At 54.9% G+C, this 18,648-nt stretch overlaps 1 protein-coding gene across 4 annotated transcripts in view; it reads left to right on the forward strand.

The window, feature by feature from the left end:
* Nucleotides 1-5,709: 5,709 nt before the first annotated feature.
* Nucleotides 5,710-18,648, forward strand: part of TSC1 (TSC complex subunit 1) — a 44,048-nt gene continuing 31,109 nt past the window's right edge. The window contains exons 1-2 of one of the 4 annotated variants that reach the window (XM_037492904.1): nucleotides 5,710-5,822; nucleotides 16,306-16,368. The gene's annotated coding sequence lies outside the window, so the exon portion shown is untranslated. Of the gene's footprint in view, nucleotides 5,823-6,081; nucleotides 6,122-16,305; nucleotides 16,369-18,648 lie in introns of those variants that run through there. The other 3 variants (XM_037492906.1, XM_037492907.1, XM_037492908.2) reach the window with 3 other exon arrangements.

The raw sequence follows: 18,648 nt of genomic DNA on the forward strand, positions 1-18,648 counted from the left end.
GCTGGATGGGGGCAGAGTTTCACTTTTGCAAGATGAGAAGGTTCTGGAGAGGGACGGCAGGGACAGTGGGGAGGGCAGTGTGAGTGCACGTGACACCGCCCACCCGGGCCCTTAAATAGGGTTAGGTTGGTGCCCTTTGCGGAATGGGCATTTCACCACAATTTCCAAGCGAATTGCCCGGCTCAGCCACATTGCATGGCGGGAAAGTGCAGGTGCAGGGAGGTGGAGGCACACCTGGAGCCCAGAGAACCTCGCCCACCAACCCACCCAGGTCTCAGCTGTGCCTTCACAGCCTGTTCCACTTCTTTTTTTCATCTTCGAATATTTTTTCAAGTTTTTATTATGCAAAATTCAAGCAGGAAAGTGAGGCCTCCCTAGTGGCACAGGGGGTTAAGACACAACCTAGGAAGCTGTCTGCAGCCACTGCAGCACGAGTTCGATCCCAGGGAGCTACCCACATGGCGCAGCAGACCTCTCCTGTCTCACCCGCTGCTCCCCTCAGCAGTGCATTTCGTCATTCTGCCTGTTCTGTTCCCCACTCTGTCTCTGGGGAATCCTCGCACCCCTCTGGCCTGTACCCCAGTTCTTGTATGCATAAATAAATGAATCTTTAAAAAAATAGAAAAAAAATTCAAACAGCAAAGCGAATGAACCCTGTCTACCGGGCCCCCATGTGCCCCCCAGCTGCATCCAGCAATAATTGGAGTTTGCCAAATAGGCTTCCTCTCTGCAGGCCCCTCTGGCTGTAGGAACAGGCTTTGTTTTGATAAAATATCTAGAAATAAAACATACTGCGGGCATCATGACGTCTCCCCCACAAACAGCACGTGCCCCGTAAAGAAAGGTCCAGATAGCTCCGACTTCATCAGGTCACCAGGACCATGAGCACACCTAAGAAAATTACCCACGATTCGCTAATATTGTCATATTTCCAATCCACGGGCACGGTTTTGCCACGGCTCCCAATTTTCTCCCAGAGTTGCTCGTCTAAAATCAAGGCCCTGCAGTCCCAGCACGGAATTGAAAGCAGCGGGCGGCGCGCCTGCTGTGTGGGGGAGCAGCGCCCCCTTGCGCCTACTTCCAGCTGTGGTTTTGTCAAAACAGCCCAGACCGGGGGGCCCAGGTGGCCCAGGTTCCGGCTCTGGAACTGTGCCCTTGTCTCCCGTCTGTGCTGTCCTACCTGCTCCTGCAGCCCCTCTCCGCTGGAAGTTAGGCTCAAGGCTTGAACAGATCCAGGTGAGGTGTTTTCAGCTCGGATACTCCACAGGGGATGCTGTCTTTCCGTGGGACGGAACGTCAGATCGTGGCACCTCGGGGGTGCTGGGTTAAAGTGGGGAGGCCAGCGCCCTCCGCCGTAAAGAGGAGTTAAGAAGCAACCTGTGCGGCCGGACTTTGGCACCAGCGGCCTCCTGTCCCCCGCAGCCTGCCCTGATGCGTCACACCCAGGACTACCACGGCTCTGCCTGAATGGATTACTTCACGGGTGGCTGCAACATGGCGATTCTTCCAATGCCATTACCGCCTCTCATTCTGGCATGCTTCAACAAACTCAAAGCCCAAAATATTAGTCAAAAAAGGATGAAGTTGGGAACATCAAAATTAATGTCTTTTTTTATTGAAGTACAATACAGATAGATCAGATTGAGGAACCCACTTGAGGTAGCTATCGCCACCAAGGGAGGCATTTCTAGAACGCAGCAGGCACGTCGACAGAGACAGGGATCCCCCTGGATGGGTGGTCCAAAGAGAAGCCTCAGCATCTCCAGGGGAAGAACCCCACAAGACGCACAAGCAAGTAGAGAGGTGCCCTCTCGTCACTAGAGAGGGAGCTCGAAGAACAGCACGTCATTCTGGCTACCCTCCTGGAAACAGGAGAGCTGGCCAGTGCCAAGCCTTGGCAGGGAGCTGGCACTCCCGCGGGCCTCCACTGGGAGTGACTGGGCCGCCGTCCTGAGGAACCACCGGGTACGTTCAGTAAGTCTATGCAACATTTTTGGCCATGGTGAATACGTGTGGGGCCTGGGCTGTGCAGGTGCATCACGGGCCACCCCTTTGCACACTTATGTCCCAAATCATCAAGGTGCAGGCGTGACGAGTGCTGGGCGTGTGCCCGATTATTTCTTCATCAAGGTAAACAAACATTCTCGAACAAGAACAAAAGGTGTATTTGTGCCCTCTGCGGCCGCCAGTCTTGCCCCTAGTTAGGCATCCCCAAGAAATTCACAGCTGGAGCCATACGGGAGGGGCAGGGTTCACCGTGTGCAGCCTCCAGTGGTATGATGGGTGCTGTGCCCAGGAAAGTGGGGTGTGGGGGGGAATCTACATCCCTGTGACTCACCAGCAGAGCCCTGACAGCCGCATACAGCAGTGTTCAGGGAACTGTACAACGTGACATCAAGTGGGGGGAAGACACAGCAATCCACAATCCACACTGTTGACCTGAGTTTAAAATACTCGCACCCAGCACAGGCAGCCCCTTGTTATTGCAGGAGCAGAGGTGTGCGTGTCTGAGCCCACCTGGACACAGCGCCACACCTCGAAGAGATGGCCAGAGGGGTTCGGCATGCATGGGCCACTGTCAGGAGCTGGGGCCCGATCTTGCAGAAGTGAAGGGGATGCGAGGCTGGGGGGCTGGGGGGTGGGGCTGTTACACCGGAAGTTGAGAGCTGCAGCAAGAAGACAACTCCAGTGGCCGGACCTCAGACTCCAAGGCGGAAGTGTTTTGGACAAGGGTCCTTCCAAAGGCCTTTTTTTTTTTTTTTAAAAAAAGATTCATTTATTTATGCACACAAGAGCTGGGGTACAGGCCAGAGGTGTGGGGGGTGAGAAGCTCCACCAGAGACAGAGCGGGGAGCAGAACAGGAGGAATGACTGAAATCCACTGCTGGGGGGAGCAGCGGGGAGACAGACGAGGTCTGCCGCGTCATGTGGGTAGCTCCCTGGCCGGGGATTGAACTGGCGCTGCAGAGGCTGCGGACAGCTTCACAGGTTGCGTCTTAACCCCTTGTGCCACCAGGGAGGCCCTTCCAAAGGCCTTCAAGTCCTATGGCCCCTGCAGGGCCTTTTGTTTGCAAGGGACAGAAACCCCAAATGCGTCAGCTAAGACAGCTGCTGCCTTGCGGGGCCTGGAGGACGGGGGGTGGGGGTGGGGGGAGCAGGACCTTCAGGAAATGCCCCCCCTACATTTCCGTCTTTGCCTAATTCTCTCGCCCCCATCTGTTGGCCACACTCCTCAGAGCCCTTGAAGCGGAGTGGGGACAGGAGGGTCACCGCTTCCTCACCCCGTTAAGCTACCCCAGAGCAGACAAAACCGCGCACTCGGCATCTACAGGGAAAGACCCGGCAGGCGCTACTGGCCCAGTCAAGCCGCCTGGCCAGCCACGTGGGTTCGGGGCCCGGCTCGCATTGGCTAGGTCGGGTCCACGTGCCCGTGGGCTGCGGGTGGTACCGTGGCTGTCCCCAGGAAGGGGGAGACGCTGAGCAGACATGCCAGGGAAGCCCTCACGGGGTGGAGCTAGCACCCCCTGTCCGCATGGGCTCTGCCCTGTCCTTTGCCATCTTGCCCAGACAGGCGGGCAGTGAGCGTGAGAGCACAGGAGGCCCCAGGGTGGCGCGGGGAAGGTGTGATCACGTCTGTCCAGCACCGCGCTCTAGCAGGGGCGACAGTCCGTCCTGAAGAGGCGCATGCAGCGAGGCAGTGGGTGTGCAGAGCGGGAGGCAGCAGGAGATCCTGGGGCGCCACCCCTGCCTTCCAGTCTCCCGCACGGCCCCGCGGCCGCCATCCAGCCAGCCGTTGCCACCCTTCTCGGGACACCGTGTCAACGTGACAAGGCCATGGCCCGCGCGGGGCGCCAGCTGAGGAGCCCCCCTGCATCCCTGCTGCCTCCAGAGGACAGCACGCCAGCCGGGGGCAGCCAGGGGCTGGGAGGGGGCGCCTGGGGGCAGGGCCGGGACAGAGCTGTCCCCCAACTCCGACCCTTAACCCGAGCTCTCCCTCACCAGGGTCGCGGAACCTTGACACTCGGAGTCCCTGCGGCAGCCAAGGCGGGAGTCCGGCCGATGCGGCAGGTGCGGTGGAAGCAGGGGACGCTCCTGTCCCCCCTGCCCCTAGTCCTTCCCTGGGCCTCGGGGATGGCGGCCACACGGAATGGAGCGCTCGGCGGAGCAGCTCCCGGGGTGACCGCAGCCCGGGGTGACCGCAGCCCCCGCCCTGCCTGCCGCTACCCAGAGCCCGACTAAGGCCACTGCCGCAGGCGCTCGGGCTGCTGCTTCAGGGCTCGCCCACCCCCCAAGTCCCCACTAGGGGGGCCCTGTTGTTCCTCCGTGTTGGGGGTGAGGAAAATAAGGCTCACCCAGAAGGACCCCGGTCCTTCCAGCCAAGACCGCGCTCCCCACGGTGCTCAGGCGTGGGGGTGAGGGTGGGGGTGCGGGTGGGGATGGTGTGGGGGTGACGGTGAGGGTGCGGGCGGGGGTGGGGGTGGGGGTGACGGTGAGGGCGAGGGTGGGGTGGGGTGGGGGTGCGGGTGGGGCTGACGGTGGGGGTGCGGGTGGGGTTGCGGGTGAGGGTGGGGGTGACGGTGGGGGTGCGGGTGCGGGCGAGGGCAGGGCCCGCGGGTGGCGGGGGCACTGCTGGGCTCTGCTCGCGGGGGCTGTGGGCGCCGGGGATGTGTTTTTCTAATTTTCACAAAGTTTGCATAAGGGGGGGCCCTGCTGGGCCTCCCTCCCCCGCAACATGCACCCCTTAAGTCGCCAGCGGCCTTGCCCCGTGACCCAGGGGGCTTCCCCGACAAAACCTGCTGTTCCCAGAACCCCCCGGCGCTCGGGGGCTTCGCTCTCGGGAACCCCCTTCGCCCCCTTCGCCCCCCCGGAGTTCGCGGGACTCACCCGTCCTTCCGCGCCCAGCCGGGCCCCTCCTTCCCCCGCCCCTCCCACTGGGCGCCCCGGCCCCGGCGCGAGGGACCCCGGCCCGCCCCGACGCCCCCCGGCGCGAGGGGACCCCGGCCCGCCCGCACCCCCCGGCCCGCCCCGACGCCCCCCGGACGCCGCCCCCGCGCAGCAAGGGCAGCTGCTCCGCACGCGCCCGCGTCCACGGCCGGGAAGCGGGGGCGCCGCGCCGCATTCGGGGGTTCGCGTTCGGAGGCGCCCCCTCAGGGCGGCTTCGCCCCGAGCCGCGGCCGGGTCCGAGGGGCGGGCAGGCCGAGGTCCACGCCGCGGGGCTCCGGGGCGCTGGGCCCGGGGCGCTGGCCCCCCGCGAGGGCCCCGAGACCCCGCCCGCGCGGGCCCCGACGGCGCCGAGGAGCCGGCTCGCCCCGGGCCCGCGCGCAGCGCCCGCGAGGGGGGCGGGGGGGCGCCCCGGGACCCCCGCCCGCGCCCCGCCCGCGCGCTTGTTTACGGCCCCGCCCCGCCCCCGCCGCGGCCACGTGACCGCCCCGCCCCTCGCGCCGCCGCGCGGCTCCTCCCACCGCGCCGGCCCTTCTTTTTGCCTCCTTGGGAGTCACAAGATCTCTCAGCGGCCGCCCGTCGGGATCCCTCCGCCCGTCCCCGCCCCCTGTCGTCCCAGCCCTCCTCGCTCTTCCTCCGCGGCATCGCGCCCCAGGTCATGAGCGGGACGGCCCCGCCCGTCCAGCGGGGCGGCCGGCCGCTGTCGCCTGTCGCTGGACTCGAGCTGGAGACGAGCGCGCGCGGGGGACTCTTTGTCGTGGCGGAGGCGGCGGCCGCCGTGGACGCGTCACGCCCGGGGGAGGTGCTGTACGTCCAAGATGGCGGCGCCCTGTCGGCTGGAAGAACTGTGAGGTAAACAGCTGAGGGGGAGGAGACGGTGGGTGAGTATGGGGGTGTCGCCCCCTCTCTCTCATAGGGGCTTCTCGGGGCAGCCGGGGCACCACAACCCCAGTCTGGGAGGCCCTGGGGGGCCAGGGCAAGAGGCCCGCTGCCTGGGGAGGGGGTCCGGGGAAGGGGAGTTCGCGGGGCTGTCCCCTCCCTCTATTACGCGCTCTCTCCGGCGGGGCCCCGCGGGGGCTGGCGGGTCCCTGGGGAGGAGGGGCGGGCCCGGCCGGCTCTTCGCCCCTCCTCGGCGGCCGAGGGGACGGCTGCACCCCGGGCCGCGGTGCCGAGGGCAGGGGTGAGCTGGGTCCTTCGCCAGCCCCTCACTTGTTGGGGTGACAGGGTCACGCGAGGTGCCGAGGCACCGGGGAGGGACCCCCGGCGGGAGGGTAAGGGCCGGGTGGGGTGGGGGGGCTGGTCCCAGGGCTGAGCAGAGGGGTCAGGGGTCGGGGCAGAATGAATGGAGGCCGCCTGTGGGCTTCCAAGGCTCGCCTGGACGCGGTGTCGCCGCGGGAATTTGCACGGCCGGAGAGCCTCGCTCCGGGGGTGCTTGTGGGTGTGTGATTGACGGGGAAAGACAGTTACCCTAAAGTCAGCAGAGGAGATTCTTAAGAGGCAGCTATGTGCAGAGCCGCTCCTAGACGCTCATTCATTCATTGGAGGAACCCGAGGACCAAGATGAGAGCCAGACCTTTTTACACTAAAGCCCTTTCTTTGTGTATCACGTAAAAAGAGTTTTGCTTCGTGTGTTTGGGATGGGGGGGGGGTTGGAACTTGGGAGGGGGCTCGGCCCTCCCAACTAATAACAGCTCCTGTTGATGGAGTAATCACTGTGCAAGTGCTTCGCAGCCATCATCTCCTGTAGTCCTGGGGACAAAGGGAAGCCACAGCCACTGTTAGTAGCTCCCTTTCTTGGAGGAGGAAACTGAGGCCTGAAATCACACTTCTAGGACTGGAACTGGGGTCCGATTGATTCCAGAGCCTGTGTGCCTGGCCATTATTTCTACTCACATGACTCAGTTATCTGTTATTTGATCAAAGCTGGCCTGTCATTCTAAGAGATTAGAGTTAATCAGTTGGCCAGTGTTCCAGCACAAGTCCCTGTGTGTGCATTGGATTTTGGAGAGGGGTGCACTTGCTAATGCGCCTTGGCTTTTGTTTGGGGTGGCAGGGTTGGGCATATAAACATGTTAGTCTAAATTAGGCTGGAAAGTATTTGATGTTTTTATAAAAGGGATGAGTTGTCTGCAGAAAGAAGTCCTGCGACAATCCTTGCTGAATTTTTTATAGAAAGCATGGAAATAGCACTTCACTTTCCATAGAGTAAGCTGTAAAAGTGCTAAAATAGAATAATACTCTTCTGAGAGACTTTGATTTATAATTTTGGGATCAACTTGGAGTCATCTGAATTCAAACATGCAAAAGTGGGGCTGTAAATTTCAACAAGCATTATAAAAGTGAATCTTCTGGGAGCCCTTGATTTACTGAGCAACCACCTGTGATTCTTAAGTTGAACATTGCTGAGTAAACCTGGAATATGCAAATGTGAAAACTGATTTAGGATGGTGTAGGGAAATGCACCTTTAACAGTCATGCATCAGGCAAATGAGGCTCCTCAGAAACACTGAAACATTCTTTGCTATTGCCCTGGGGAGCTGCAGAATCTTCCTTTAACCACCTGGTATAAACTTAAGGGGTATTTATAGACGATGTAAATGGAAAATATCCTCTTACTGAAGTTAATATCTTATCCGAAACGCTCTGACACCACGTGCCTGGCATGGTGGATGATGTAAGCCTTCTTTGCTTCATGCATTTCCTGGTGTCACTGAGCCTTGGTATGTTCCTAAATTCCTGGATAGACCTCGACTGCACGCCTCACTTGTCTTAAAATCAGAGTGTCTCAACTTCTGTGACTCAGTTGTACTCTTCCTTGCTGCTTCGGAAGACAGGCTGTTGTGTAGTCGGAAGCCCCTGGGCACGCTTGGTTTCTTTTGTGAGATGAAACTGAACAGTCTTACTGGGGCAAATGGAGTCCATACCTGTCTGTGGCGTTTCAGAATAAGGATGTCCTTGGAAACGAGATCTAGGGCCATGGAGTTCAGCCCTGCCCCATAGATGTAAGCGGTCCTGCATATTCGCTCTGGGGGGACATTTTGGAAGAAATCAGAGGTGATTCTGATGTGCAGCAGAGGATGAGGACAAGTGGCTTAAAGGATCAATTTGGCATTTGTCTTTTAATTTATAATTTATTGCAGAAGTTTTTCTTAAAAATAGCTTCTAGCCTCGGGAGTGTGTGGTGGTGGGTGAGTTTAGGACTGTGAATTACAGCTGACCTGATCTTACAGCTCTGTCTTCTAAAGTTTGTTAGGGTGTAGGTGTGTTCTTTTCTGGGTTCCAGGGCCATAGTGACTAAAATTAGCTTTTCCTGGAATTAATTGGATATTCTTGGCTGTAGCTGAGCTGAATACAGCAATACGCCAATCCTTCCGAGCTTTCCTGAAAGTCAGCTTTTGACTTTTAGCAAGTCACTTAGGTTCTCTGGGCCTCAGTTTCTTCATCTGGGAAAGGAGAGTTGGGTGGTAAAGAAGAGTATTTCTAAGTTTCTGTGATTTGAAGTCCTCTGGGGCCTTCAATTAACTGTCCTGACAAAACTGTCATTGTTAATGGTTTTAAAATAACAAAGCAAAACTTTTAGCCTGACAGTTGGAATTGGTTTGGGTGTGACTTGCTTATCCTCTCATTATTTTTTTTATGTCACATTCTTTTTTTTTTTTTTTTTAAGATTTATTTATTTATGCAGGTAAGAGCTGGGGTGCAGGCCAGAGGTGTAGTGAGGTGGGGTGAAAGGATTCACCAGAGACAGAGTGGGGAGCAGAACAGGCTGATTGACTAAAATACACTGCTGAGGGGAGCAACGGGAGAGACTGGAGAGGTCTGCTGCACCTTATGGGTCAGCTTCCTGGCCCTGGATCGAACTTACGCTGCAGTGGCTGAGGATAGGTTGACAGTGCTGAGACTTAACCCCTTGCGCCACCAGGGAGGCCCATCTTCTTTTTTAAAAGGCAATTCCCTATATGTTCTTCATGTTACAAATCTCTGATAGCTTACTTTTTTTTTTTTTTAAGATTTTATTTATTTATACAAGCACTGGGTACAGTCAGAAGCGCGGGAGGGTGAGAGAATTCACCAGAGCCAGAGCAGGGAGCGGAACAGGCAGAAGGACTGAGGTACACTGCTGAGGGGAGCAGCGGGCGGCAGGAGAGGTCTGCGCGCCATGTGGGACCCTCGCCCGGCGGCCGGGGATTGAACCGGCGCCGCTGAAACTGTGGGCAGCTTCGCAACCCAGCGCTCAACCGCTCGCTGTGCCATCGGGGAGGCCCTCTGATAGCTTACTTTTATTTGCATTAGTTTTGTTTATCACTCATCCATCTTTGTTTATCATTTTGTTTATCATTCATCCATAAGCATGAAAGGAGGGCCTCCCCGGTGGTGCAGCAGTTGAGCGCTGGGCTGCGAAGCTGCCCGCAGCCTCTGTGGCGCTGGTTCAATCCCCGGCTACCGGCGAGGGTCCCACATGGCGCACAGACCTCTCCTGCTGCACCCGCTGCTCCCCTCAGCGGTGTACTTCATCAGTCTGCCTGTTCTGCTCCCCGCTCTGGCTCTGGTGAATCCTCTCACCCTCCTGTGCTTCTGACTGTACCCAGTGCTTGTATAAATAAATAAATAAATCTTTAAAAAAAAAAAAGGCATGACAGGAAAGTATACTCGTGGCATTCAAACATGTGGCTTCTTATACTCATCTAGTATATGCTCAAACACTGAACTTTTCCCCCTCAGATCATTGGTAGATAATGATTTAATGTAATTCAGTTTGCATGAAATACTCATTTTTCCCATTTAAATAGATATGAAAGAGGTTTGTCATTAGCAATTTAGTTTGTTCTTTTTCTGATTTACTGTTAAGACTACAGTTACTAGAAAATAATAATTCAAAGTCTGTTGTCTGTTTTTATGGGGGAGAATGAAAAGTCATATATGGAATATACCAGGACCTTGCTAATTTCTTCTTGTCCCTTCTCATGTAATGCCAGCTTTAGTTCTGTACAGGAATGTAGCAGAAGGTGACAGGATACTTTTTAAGGCTGAATGAGTTCAAATTGTCATCTAATGAGTAAAACGCTTTAAAAATGTAGTTTTGGGCCTCCCTAGTGGCACAAGAGGTTAAGCACAGCACTGTGAATCTATCCGCAGCCACTGCAGCATGAGTTCGATCCCCGGCCAGGGAGCTGACCCACATGGCGCAGCAGACCTCTCCTGTCTCCCTGCTGCTCCCCTCAGCAGTGTGTTGCAGTAGATCCACCTGTTCTGCTACCCCACTCTGTCTCTGGGGAATCTTCTCACCCCTCCCCCCACCTGTGGCCTGTACTTCAGCTCTTGTATGCATAAATAAATAAATCCTTAAAAAAAAATGTAGTTTTGACATAAAACAAGTCACCTTTGTCACTGGCCTAGAACTCAGAGGTCTCATTCTCAAATACCTGTCATGGCAGTAGGGACCATGACATTTGAGTAATGGGAGCACCTCACCCTTGTGTTGGTAATGGAAGGCACAGTGGGGAGTGATAGGGAAGAACAGGTGTTGTGACCCCTCCACAGTCTGCAGACCTGGCTGCTGGAAGTCGCCCACCCAGCAGGACCCAGCAGTGTATCCATCCTGACCAAGAGTGACATTTCAGGTATAAGTTGCTTATGGTAGACTGCTAAGCAGTATGTCCCCAGCACTGCATTTTCTTTAGTAGTGATATTGTTATAACACAGTTTCTTTTATGGAGTATTTGTGCTTAACATGTGTGAGCCTGATAACCCTCCCTTTAGAGATGGCTTGGGGAGGCGGGGACCCTGAGGCTTAGGGGCTCTTGAAGTAAGTCACTTTAGGCTGCCCGTTCTGGGGCTCAGCTGGGACCGGCACCCTGTTGATTGACCCCAGATATTTCATCTTGCACTGTGATAAACTGCCCAAACTGCTGATCTCATAAGCTGTCTCTTTTATTTTTAAAGCTATATTATGTTCTCTTTTTAAAAAATATTTATTTATTTATATAAGAAGCAGGGTACAGGCCAGATGCGTGGGAGGGTGACAGGATTCACCAGAGACACAGCAGGGAACAGAACAGGCAGACTGATGTAATACACTGCTGAGGGGAGCAGCGGGCGAGACAGGAGAGATCTGCCGTGCCATGTGGGACCCTCGCCGGCCGGCTGGGATCGAACCAGCACTGCAGAGGCTGCGGACAACTTCACAGCGCTGCGCTCAACCACCTGCGCCACCAGGGGAGGCCCTCATAACTATCTTTTAGGTCAGCGAGTCTGAACTTTTTGGGGGCTTCAGTTCCCCTAAGTCTGTGGGAAGTTAGGGGCCAGATATGCCTCTTGTCCTGTCACTGCCAACAGACCCATACAGATGTTTTGGTTGTGGCTCCAGGAGCTTCATGAGCCCAGATGGAAGTCCAGCTGATCTTTTCTAATAAATAACTGCTTTTAAAAATGGATTTGGGGACTTCCCTGGTGGCGCAAGGGTTAAGGCGCAACCTATGAAGCTGTCTGCAGCCACTGCAGCACGAGTTCGATTCCCCGCCAGGGAGCTACCCACATGGTGCAGCAGACCTCTCCTGGCTCGCCTGCTGCTCCCCTCAGCAGTGTACTTTGATCAATCTGCCTGTTCTGTTCCCCACTCTGTCTCTGGTGAATCCTCTCACCCTCTGCGCCTCTGGCCTGTTCCGCAGCTCTTGTATGCATAAATAAATAAATCTTTTTAAAAAAAGGGATTTGGGCTTTGTTAAAAATAATTTTTCTTTAAACTAGTAGGTAGGAAAGGCCCAAGTCATTTAGAGGTGAGTGTCTGCACTGTATTAAAAATCATTTTGTTAAACTTTCTATTGAAGGATCCTAACACTTCACTGGCAAGGCAGCCTTAGGTGCCACCTTGGGAAAAAAAAAATAGAAGTGGGAATGCAGGTATGTGGCTTGCTAAATGCCTGTCAGCCTTGGCACTTAGTCTATGTGGGTACCTTTAACACCTGACTGAATTCCACTGGGCTTTCTTCCAAGGTCTCTGCAGTAGCTGTTTTTCCCCTTTGAACCTAAAAGTGTGTATACATATTTTTAAATTTTAAATGTCTTTATTTAATGTTCCGTGCCTTCATCCTCCTTTCTTCTTCCTACTCCCATAATTCTCCGCCTGTCGTGGGCATTAGACTCACCTAGAGGACCAGGCCCTACTCCCACAGCTTCTGATTCATAAGTCTGGGGCCAGGCCCAGGCATCTGCATTTCTAACAGGCCCCCGGTGACGCTGCTGTTTGCCGGTGTGAGGACCATCTGAGAAATGCTGTTGTAGGCCATCAGGCCCTGCGCCTTTATTTCCCAGGATATTTCTGTTTTAGGTCAGCGAACTTGAAACCTGAAGAAATCTGTAGTTTACTTAGGTTTCTTTCTCTTTTAGGGGACACTTGGTATAGTGAGTTCTTTGGAGACATGTAATTTGTCTGACCTGTATTTTCCTGGTAAATAATTTGCTCATGTCATAGAAAGGCAAAACCTAAGAAACATTTGTAAAAGGAGTGAGCATCATCGGTGCTCGGCCACACTTGCAGGTGGGTTCCTGGAGGATCCCCTTCTGCAGTGGCGAGGAAGCGCCAGCGCGCTGTCCATCTGGGTCCCTAGCTCCGAGGTTCTGGGTGGAGACTCTGGTGCTCTCCTGCCCCAGTTGATATGACCTTGGGAGGGACTGCAGCTGCTGAGACCGTGGAAATCACACATGACTACACGTTTTGGCAGGTTTTGCTTTCAGCTGTTTGCTCTCACATGCTAAGTAGCATCTCCTGCCCCATCCCATTCCTCCTGTGCATGGGCAGGAAGAGAGAGTTGCAACACGTCCTTAACCCTTTTGGATGCATTTGTGCTGAAGGCAACTTTGTTCACCTGATACAGTATTATTCAGAGAGATGCCCTGAGGTTCCTGAGCCTGAGCTGAGCAGAATGGTGTGTTATCACCGTGACATCAGTGTCCGTACCGGTAACATGATGTGCTGCTTCTGCTCTGCCTCTTCTGTACTTGATAATAAAGTCGTCTGTGTACCTGAACTGTATCCGAATCGTCTTTGAATTTTTTAGATAAATACCTGAGTGTCAAAAACATGGTATCGTGAACAGGCTATACTGAAGAATATTGAAAAATTGAAAGAATATTTTACATGTGGCTCTGTTTTTACATCACAGAGCAGGGTGGATGGGTTTATCTTAGGCAGTAGGCGATGTGGTCACCCACTTCATGTGACTGGAAGTTCTGACGAGCCCCAGCGGACGGGAGGCCACCCTGGCTTTCCAAAGGTCTGAATGTTCCACCGATACTCTCAGAGCAGATATTTTCTAAGGGCAGCTTAGCTCCTCTGCAGACCTGGAGCATGTAGCCCTGGTCCGTGCAGTGCACCGTGCATCCTGCCGGGGCAGTGATGTGTCGGGAAATCGCGTGTCACTTCCCTGCAGTTCTTGTGTGATCCCAGCGACAGAAACCACCTGTGAACAGAAAGAATGAAGTTAATCAAAGTGACTCCTGGGAGAGAATGGACCCAAGCTTCTGTTTAATGTCGCAGTGCTGAAACAGAGCTTCAGCCTCTTCCTCGAAGCTACCCTTTATTTTTATTCAAAAAAGCTTGTAGAATTACAATTGTAACGCCGCATTTAGGTGAGAACACAGTTTTTGGGCCAGTTAACAAAAAGGGAAATTAGGGCCTCCCTGGTGGCGCAGGGGTTAAGGTCTCAGCACTATCAAGCTATCACCAGTCACTACAGCCTGAGTTCAAACCCTAGCCAGGGAGCTGACCCACAGGGCGCAGCAGACCTCTCCTGTCTCCCCGCTGCTCCCCTCAGCAGTGTGTCTCAATGGATCTGCCTGTTCTATCCCCACTCTGTCTCTGGGGAACGCTCTCACCCCCTATATCCCTGGCCTACACCCCGGTACTTGTATGCATAAATAAATAAAAATCTTTTTTTAAAAAAGGGAAACTATAGGTCTGGGGTAAGTGTCTTTTCTCCTTTGGCCCTTGAAGAGAATGTGGGTTGACCCTTTTCTGCTCTGACAGCTGCTTTCATTCCCACCCCTCGGGTGTCAACTTCTGAGCAGGAAGCACACAGGTCCCAGCTCACGCCACTGAGCGGAGTAACGGTGCTTGTTCGATGGCAGGGCTGTGTGGGCGCCGACAGCTAGACATGGAGAAGTGTAAGCACTGCAGGTAGCCTCTGGCATGTCCATGTTAAATTGTGGCCGATTCAGTACTTTGCCGTTTCTTTAGTGACAGGGAAGGCCCAGGGCCTCCATGCCGGCACTCGACAGCAGTCACTGGGTTCCTGGGCCGGTGTCTGTATCTAGGGCAGCGAGCGTGGTGACAGGCTGCAGGATCTCGTCTTGTGTCTCTCCTAATTCTATCCTCGCCTCAGATATTCCTTTTCAGTTAATAGATCCAACTGGGATTAATTGCAGGAGGAAGTCTACATGACTCATTAAACTACCAGCTGATGTTATAGTTCTGAAGACAGAGGCTCTTGCCCCAGCGGAGTGGCGGCGGTGCGTGTACACCCTGTCCGGAAGCTTCGCGCGCCCTCCCGCAAGGCCGGCCCGCCGTACGCACGCTTGCCCGGACCACAGGTCCATTGTGTTTCAGGCCCAGAAGGTGCTTCCCAAGGAAGTAGAGGCCCTGTCGTCTGGCGGCGGCGTTACTTGTTAGAGTGTTGCTCGTTCAGCCACTAGTTTGACTTGGCCCGGGATGGTCAGTGGAGGGCCTCTCCGCGCTTCCTGCCTCGTGTGATCGGCACGAGCAGTGTTCAAGGCTCAGCTTCCCACTCCAGTTGCCCTAGAATGGCCACCAAAGAAGCTGATGAAAGCCTGGCTGACCCGAGTGGGGTCTGTTTACCTCTCGTGCGCCGGACCCTGAGGCGGGCCCTCGGTGTTCATGGGAGGACCAGCAGGTGACCCGCCTCGGGAGCTTACAGCCCAGTAGTCAGACTGCCTGAAGGGCGCCGGCGGTGTTTTTACAGCCGCGTAGTTGACGTGGGCGTTTAATGTGAGATGATGTAGACAGAGGGAGACCAGCTAGCTGGTCAGGAATATTGTGCACGGGTCCTGGAGAGGGATTCAGTTTCAGTTGTGCTGTTTCAAAGGCAAAGTTGGGCCCTGTACGTTCGTTTACGAAATACCATAACTCCCAGTCACTCGGAAGCCAGGAGCAGACTCTGTAGCTGCCGCCTCTCCCTGAGTGTAGCCTCTGGTCTGGTGAGGGGACATGTTCAGTGACTCAGTTGGATTATGCCACAAAGAATCGTAAGTGACAGAAACAGAGGTGCTGAGAGTGGACTGGGGACCCGCTCCAGTCTGGCCTGGGAGTGAAGGGCCCTGAGGACTTACTTCTCTGACGAGGCGAGGGCGAAGGTGAAACTTCAAGGGTGAAGGCCTTTGAAGGGTGAAGGGCCACTTGGGTGGGGGTGGGACAGCACGTCCGGCACAGGGATGCACATGCTTCCACAGCAGGGACTGAAGTGGGGACCCAGGGGCTGGGCTGAGGGGAGTGCTGAAGGGGTATGGGGTGTCGGGAAGGAGGGGCACGTGGGTGATGAGGAGCTGCAGGCCCATCGAGCACTTGATGGCCCCTACCGTAGGGAGCTCAAGTGGGACTGCGCGGGGCCTCGTCACCCTTTGTCCTCACGCAGCTCAGAAGTGCCAGCCGTCTCCTGCTTTACTGATGAGATAGATGCACAAGCCCAGACGTCGGCGACTTGCGATGAATAACCAAGTCACATTGCTAATAAGTGGCAGAGCTTGGGTTTCGACTTGGCACGCCACTCCAGAGCCTGCCCTGCCCATTCACTCCTAGCGCTAATAAACAGTTAACAAAAGGCAGCAAGTACAAGGTCAGCCTGTGTAGAGACTATTCCAGCATCCAGATCTTAAGAAATGTATGGGCCTCCCCTGTGGTGCAGCAGTTGAGCGCTGGGTTGCGAAGCTGCCCGCAGCCTTTGCAGCGCCGGTTCGATCCCCGGCTGCTCCCCGGCCACTGGAGGAGGGTCCCGCATGGTGCGCAGACCTCTCCTGCCGCCCGCTGCTCCCCTCAGCAGTGTCCTTCGGTCCTTCTGCCTGTTCTGCTCCCCGCTCTGGCTCTGGTGGATTCTCTCACCCTCCGGTGCTTCTGACTGTACCCAGTGCTTGTATAAATAAATAAATAAATCTTTAAAAAAAAAAAAAAAAAGAAATGTAGACAGGGAGAGGCCGTGTACCCAGGGGACACAAGTGTTCGTTCTGGTGGGAACCAGCCACCCCTGTCTGGCCCGGTGGGGAGAAGGTCCCCGCAGATGACCCCTGAGCTCCCCCTGATTGCATCTGGGGTTCCCTTCACTGTAAGGTGATCACGTGTGTGTTTTTCCCCTCCAGCGACCATGAAGGACACCAGGTTGACAGCACTGGAAACTGACGTACCAATTGTCCCCAGCACAGGTAAGGGGTCCATTCAGCCCAGTGGTGGGCTGGGCATAAGTGTGCGGTGGTCAGGGCTTTACATGGACGGCCTGAGCTGCCTGCCGGGAAGGACCACCTGTGGCCTAAAGTACCTTGTCCACTTCAGGACACTGTGCTCGTGGCTGCTGCCCAGCCAGACAGTGTGGTGCACTGTGTGCGTCACTTTCTCCTTCACAGTCACACTGTTGGTGAGCCCCTTCACAGGCCACGCGCGGGCACTGAGATGCTGCCCTGTCCTGACTCACATGCTAGGACTTGGCGGCCCGTGACTCGGGTCGCCTACGTCCAGCAGCAGACCACAGAGGTATCCTGGAAACTGAGTTGAGCCCTGTGTCCCGGGCAGGACTCTGAACTAGTGCAGAGCTTCTCAGCCTGGCTGTGCCTTAGACATCCACTTGGGTTATGGAACAGACCAAGTGTGCTACTGGAAGCCACCCCTTAATCTGCTCGGGGCGGGACCGGGGCTCCGGATCTCTTCCAGGCTGTAGGTGACTCTGGGAACCCCTGAATTAGCACTTGCCTCTTAAGATAGCTTTACCTGTCCCTTGTGTTAATTAGATTCTAAGGGTGACTCTTTGCTGCAGGGTTTCTAGGCACTGGTGGGTCTGACCCAGGATGTGTTGTCCTAAATGCTGGGGCGCATCTGTGGCTGCAGGAACCGGGCTCAGAGACCCGCCCGCCCGCTGAGCTGCAGTGTGTTTGGCAGCAGGAGTGCCCCGCGTGGCTATGGGGAGGGTGTAGGGACGCCAGGTGAGGCGCTTGCCCAGCTGATGGCCCGCATGTCCTGTCTGCTGGGTCACCCTTCACTGTCGTCCATCCCTGCCTCACGTATGTTCGAGGAGTAGTGAAATAAGGCCAGGATTTTTGCCTTGAAGGCCAATGTCTGTTTACACCCGGGGACACCATACCAGAGGGGTCGCAGCACTTTGTCACCGAGACGGGGAGCTTTCTGAGTTTGACTCTGAATTTTTAAAATTTCGTGTGTGTTCTTCCCACTGTACCTGTTCCACAAGTCCGCTGAACGTGACTGAGCCCACTGTCATGTGTGGCCAGGTGTCGCTATCAGTGAGGCGCTGAATATCACGCATCATGAATCTCGAATTGTCTCAGACGTTTTCATTATTGCAGTTGATTTGAAGTAGCCAGGTTTTTCAGGTTCAAGGTTTTATTTATTTTTTTAGAAGATATTTTATTATTTATGTGTGCAAGAACCGGGGTACAGGCCAGAGGTGTGGAGGGTGAGAGGATTCACCAGACATAGAGTGGGGAGCAGAACAGGCAGACTGACTGAAACACACTGCTGAGGGGAGCAGTGGGCGAGACAGGAGAGGTGTGCCGTGCCATGTGGGACTCTGGCCGGCCGGGACCGAACCAACGCTGCAGAAGCTATGGACAGCTTCACAGCACTGCGCTCAACTGCCTGCGCCACCAGGGAGGCCCTGAGGTTTTTTTTTTTTTTTTTTTTTTAAAGGACTTTGATTTTTTTTTTTTTTTTAAGATTTTTATTTATACAAGCACTGGGTACAGTCAGAAGCGTGGGAGGGTGAGAGAATTCACCAGAGCCAGAGCGGAGAGCAGAACAGGCAGAGGGACGGAAGTACACTGCTGAGGGGAGCAGCGGGCGGCAGGAGAGGTCTGCGCGACATGTGGGACCCTCTCGCCTGGCGGCTGGGGATCGAACTGGCGCTGCAGAGGCTGCGGGCAGCTTCGCAGCCCAGCGCTCAACCGCTGCGCCACCGGGGAGGCCCGCCCTGAGGTTTTAATGTAGGAAAAAGTTGGTCGGCATTTGTCTTCAGCTGCCACGGTTTGTCCCATCACTAACCTTTTTAGGCAAAGCAGAATGTTATTCAGCAGCATTTCTGGCAGATTTTGTTTTCTAGGATGAACCTGTAGCTGAAACTTGGAGCTTGGGCAGGCCTTTGGTTACTAAAGCTTGGTGGCCTGTAGCAGTCATTTAGACAAACTTTCTGTTTCTGGTTTGTCTCCATAGTTGCAAAAGAACAAGAAATTATCTTCCTAAAGCATTTCTGCAAGGCCTGTCTGGTGGTCAGTTGGCAAATGCACAAGTGTCTGGTCGTGCCTCCTTCTGGAACATAGCTTTCCTTGTGTTCGCTATGTTTGATTTGAAGATGACTTGTCATGGATATTGTTAGTGGTGGTTTCAGATTTTTTTTTGTGCCATATATTGAGGTCACAAGTCGATATTCTTTTTTTTAATTCATCGTCACAGAATATGGAGTATTCCCAAATAAGATTTTT

This window comes from Talpa occidentalis, unplaced genomic scaffold, assembly GCF_014898055.3.
Source record: "Talpa occidentalis isolate TD23 unplaced genomic scaffold, MPIMG_talOcc4v2.1 talOcc4.7, whole genome shotgun sequence".
NCBI classification, from domain to species: domain Eukaryota; kingdom Metazoa; phylum Chordata; class Mammalia; order Eulipotyphla; family Talpidae; genus Talpa; species Talpa occidentalis.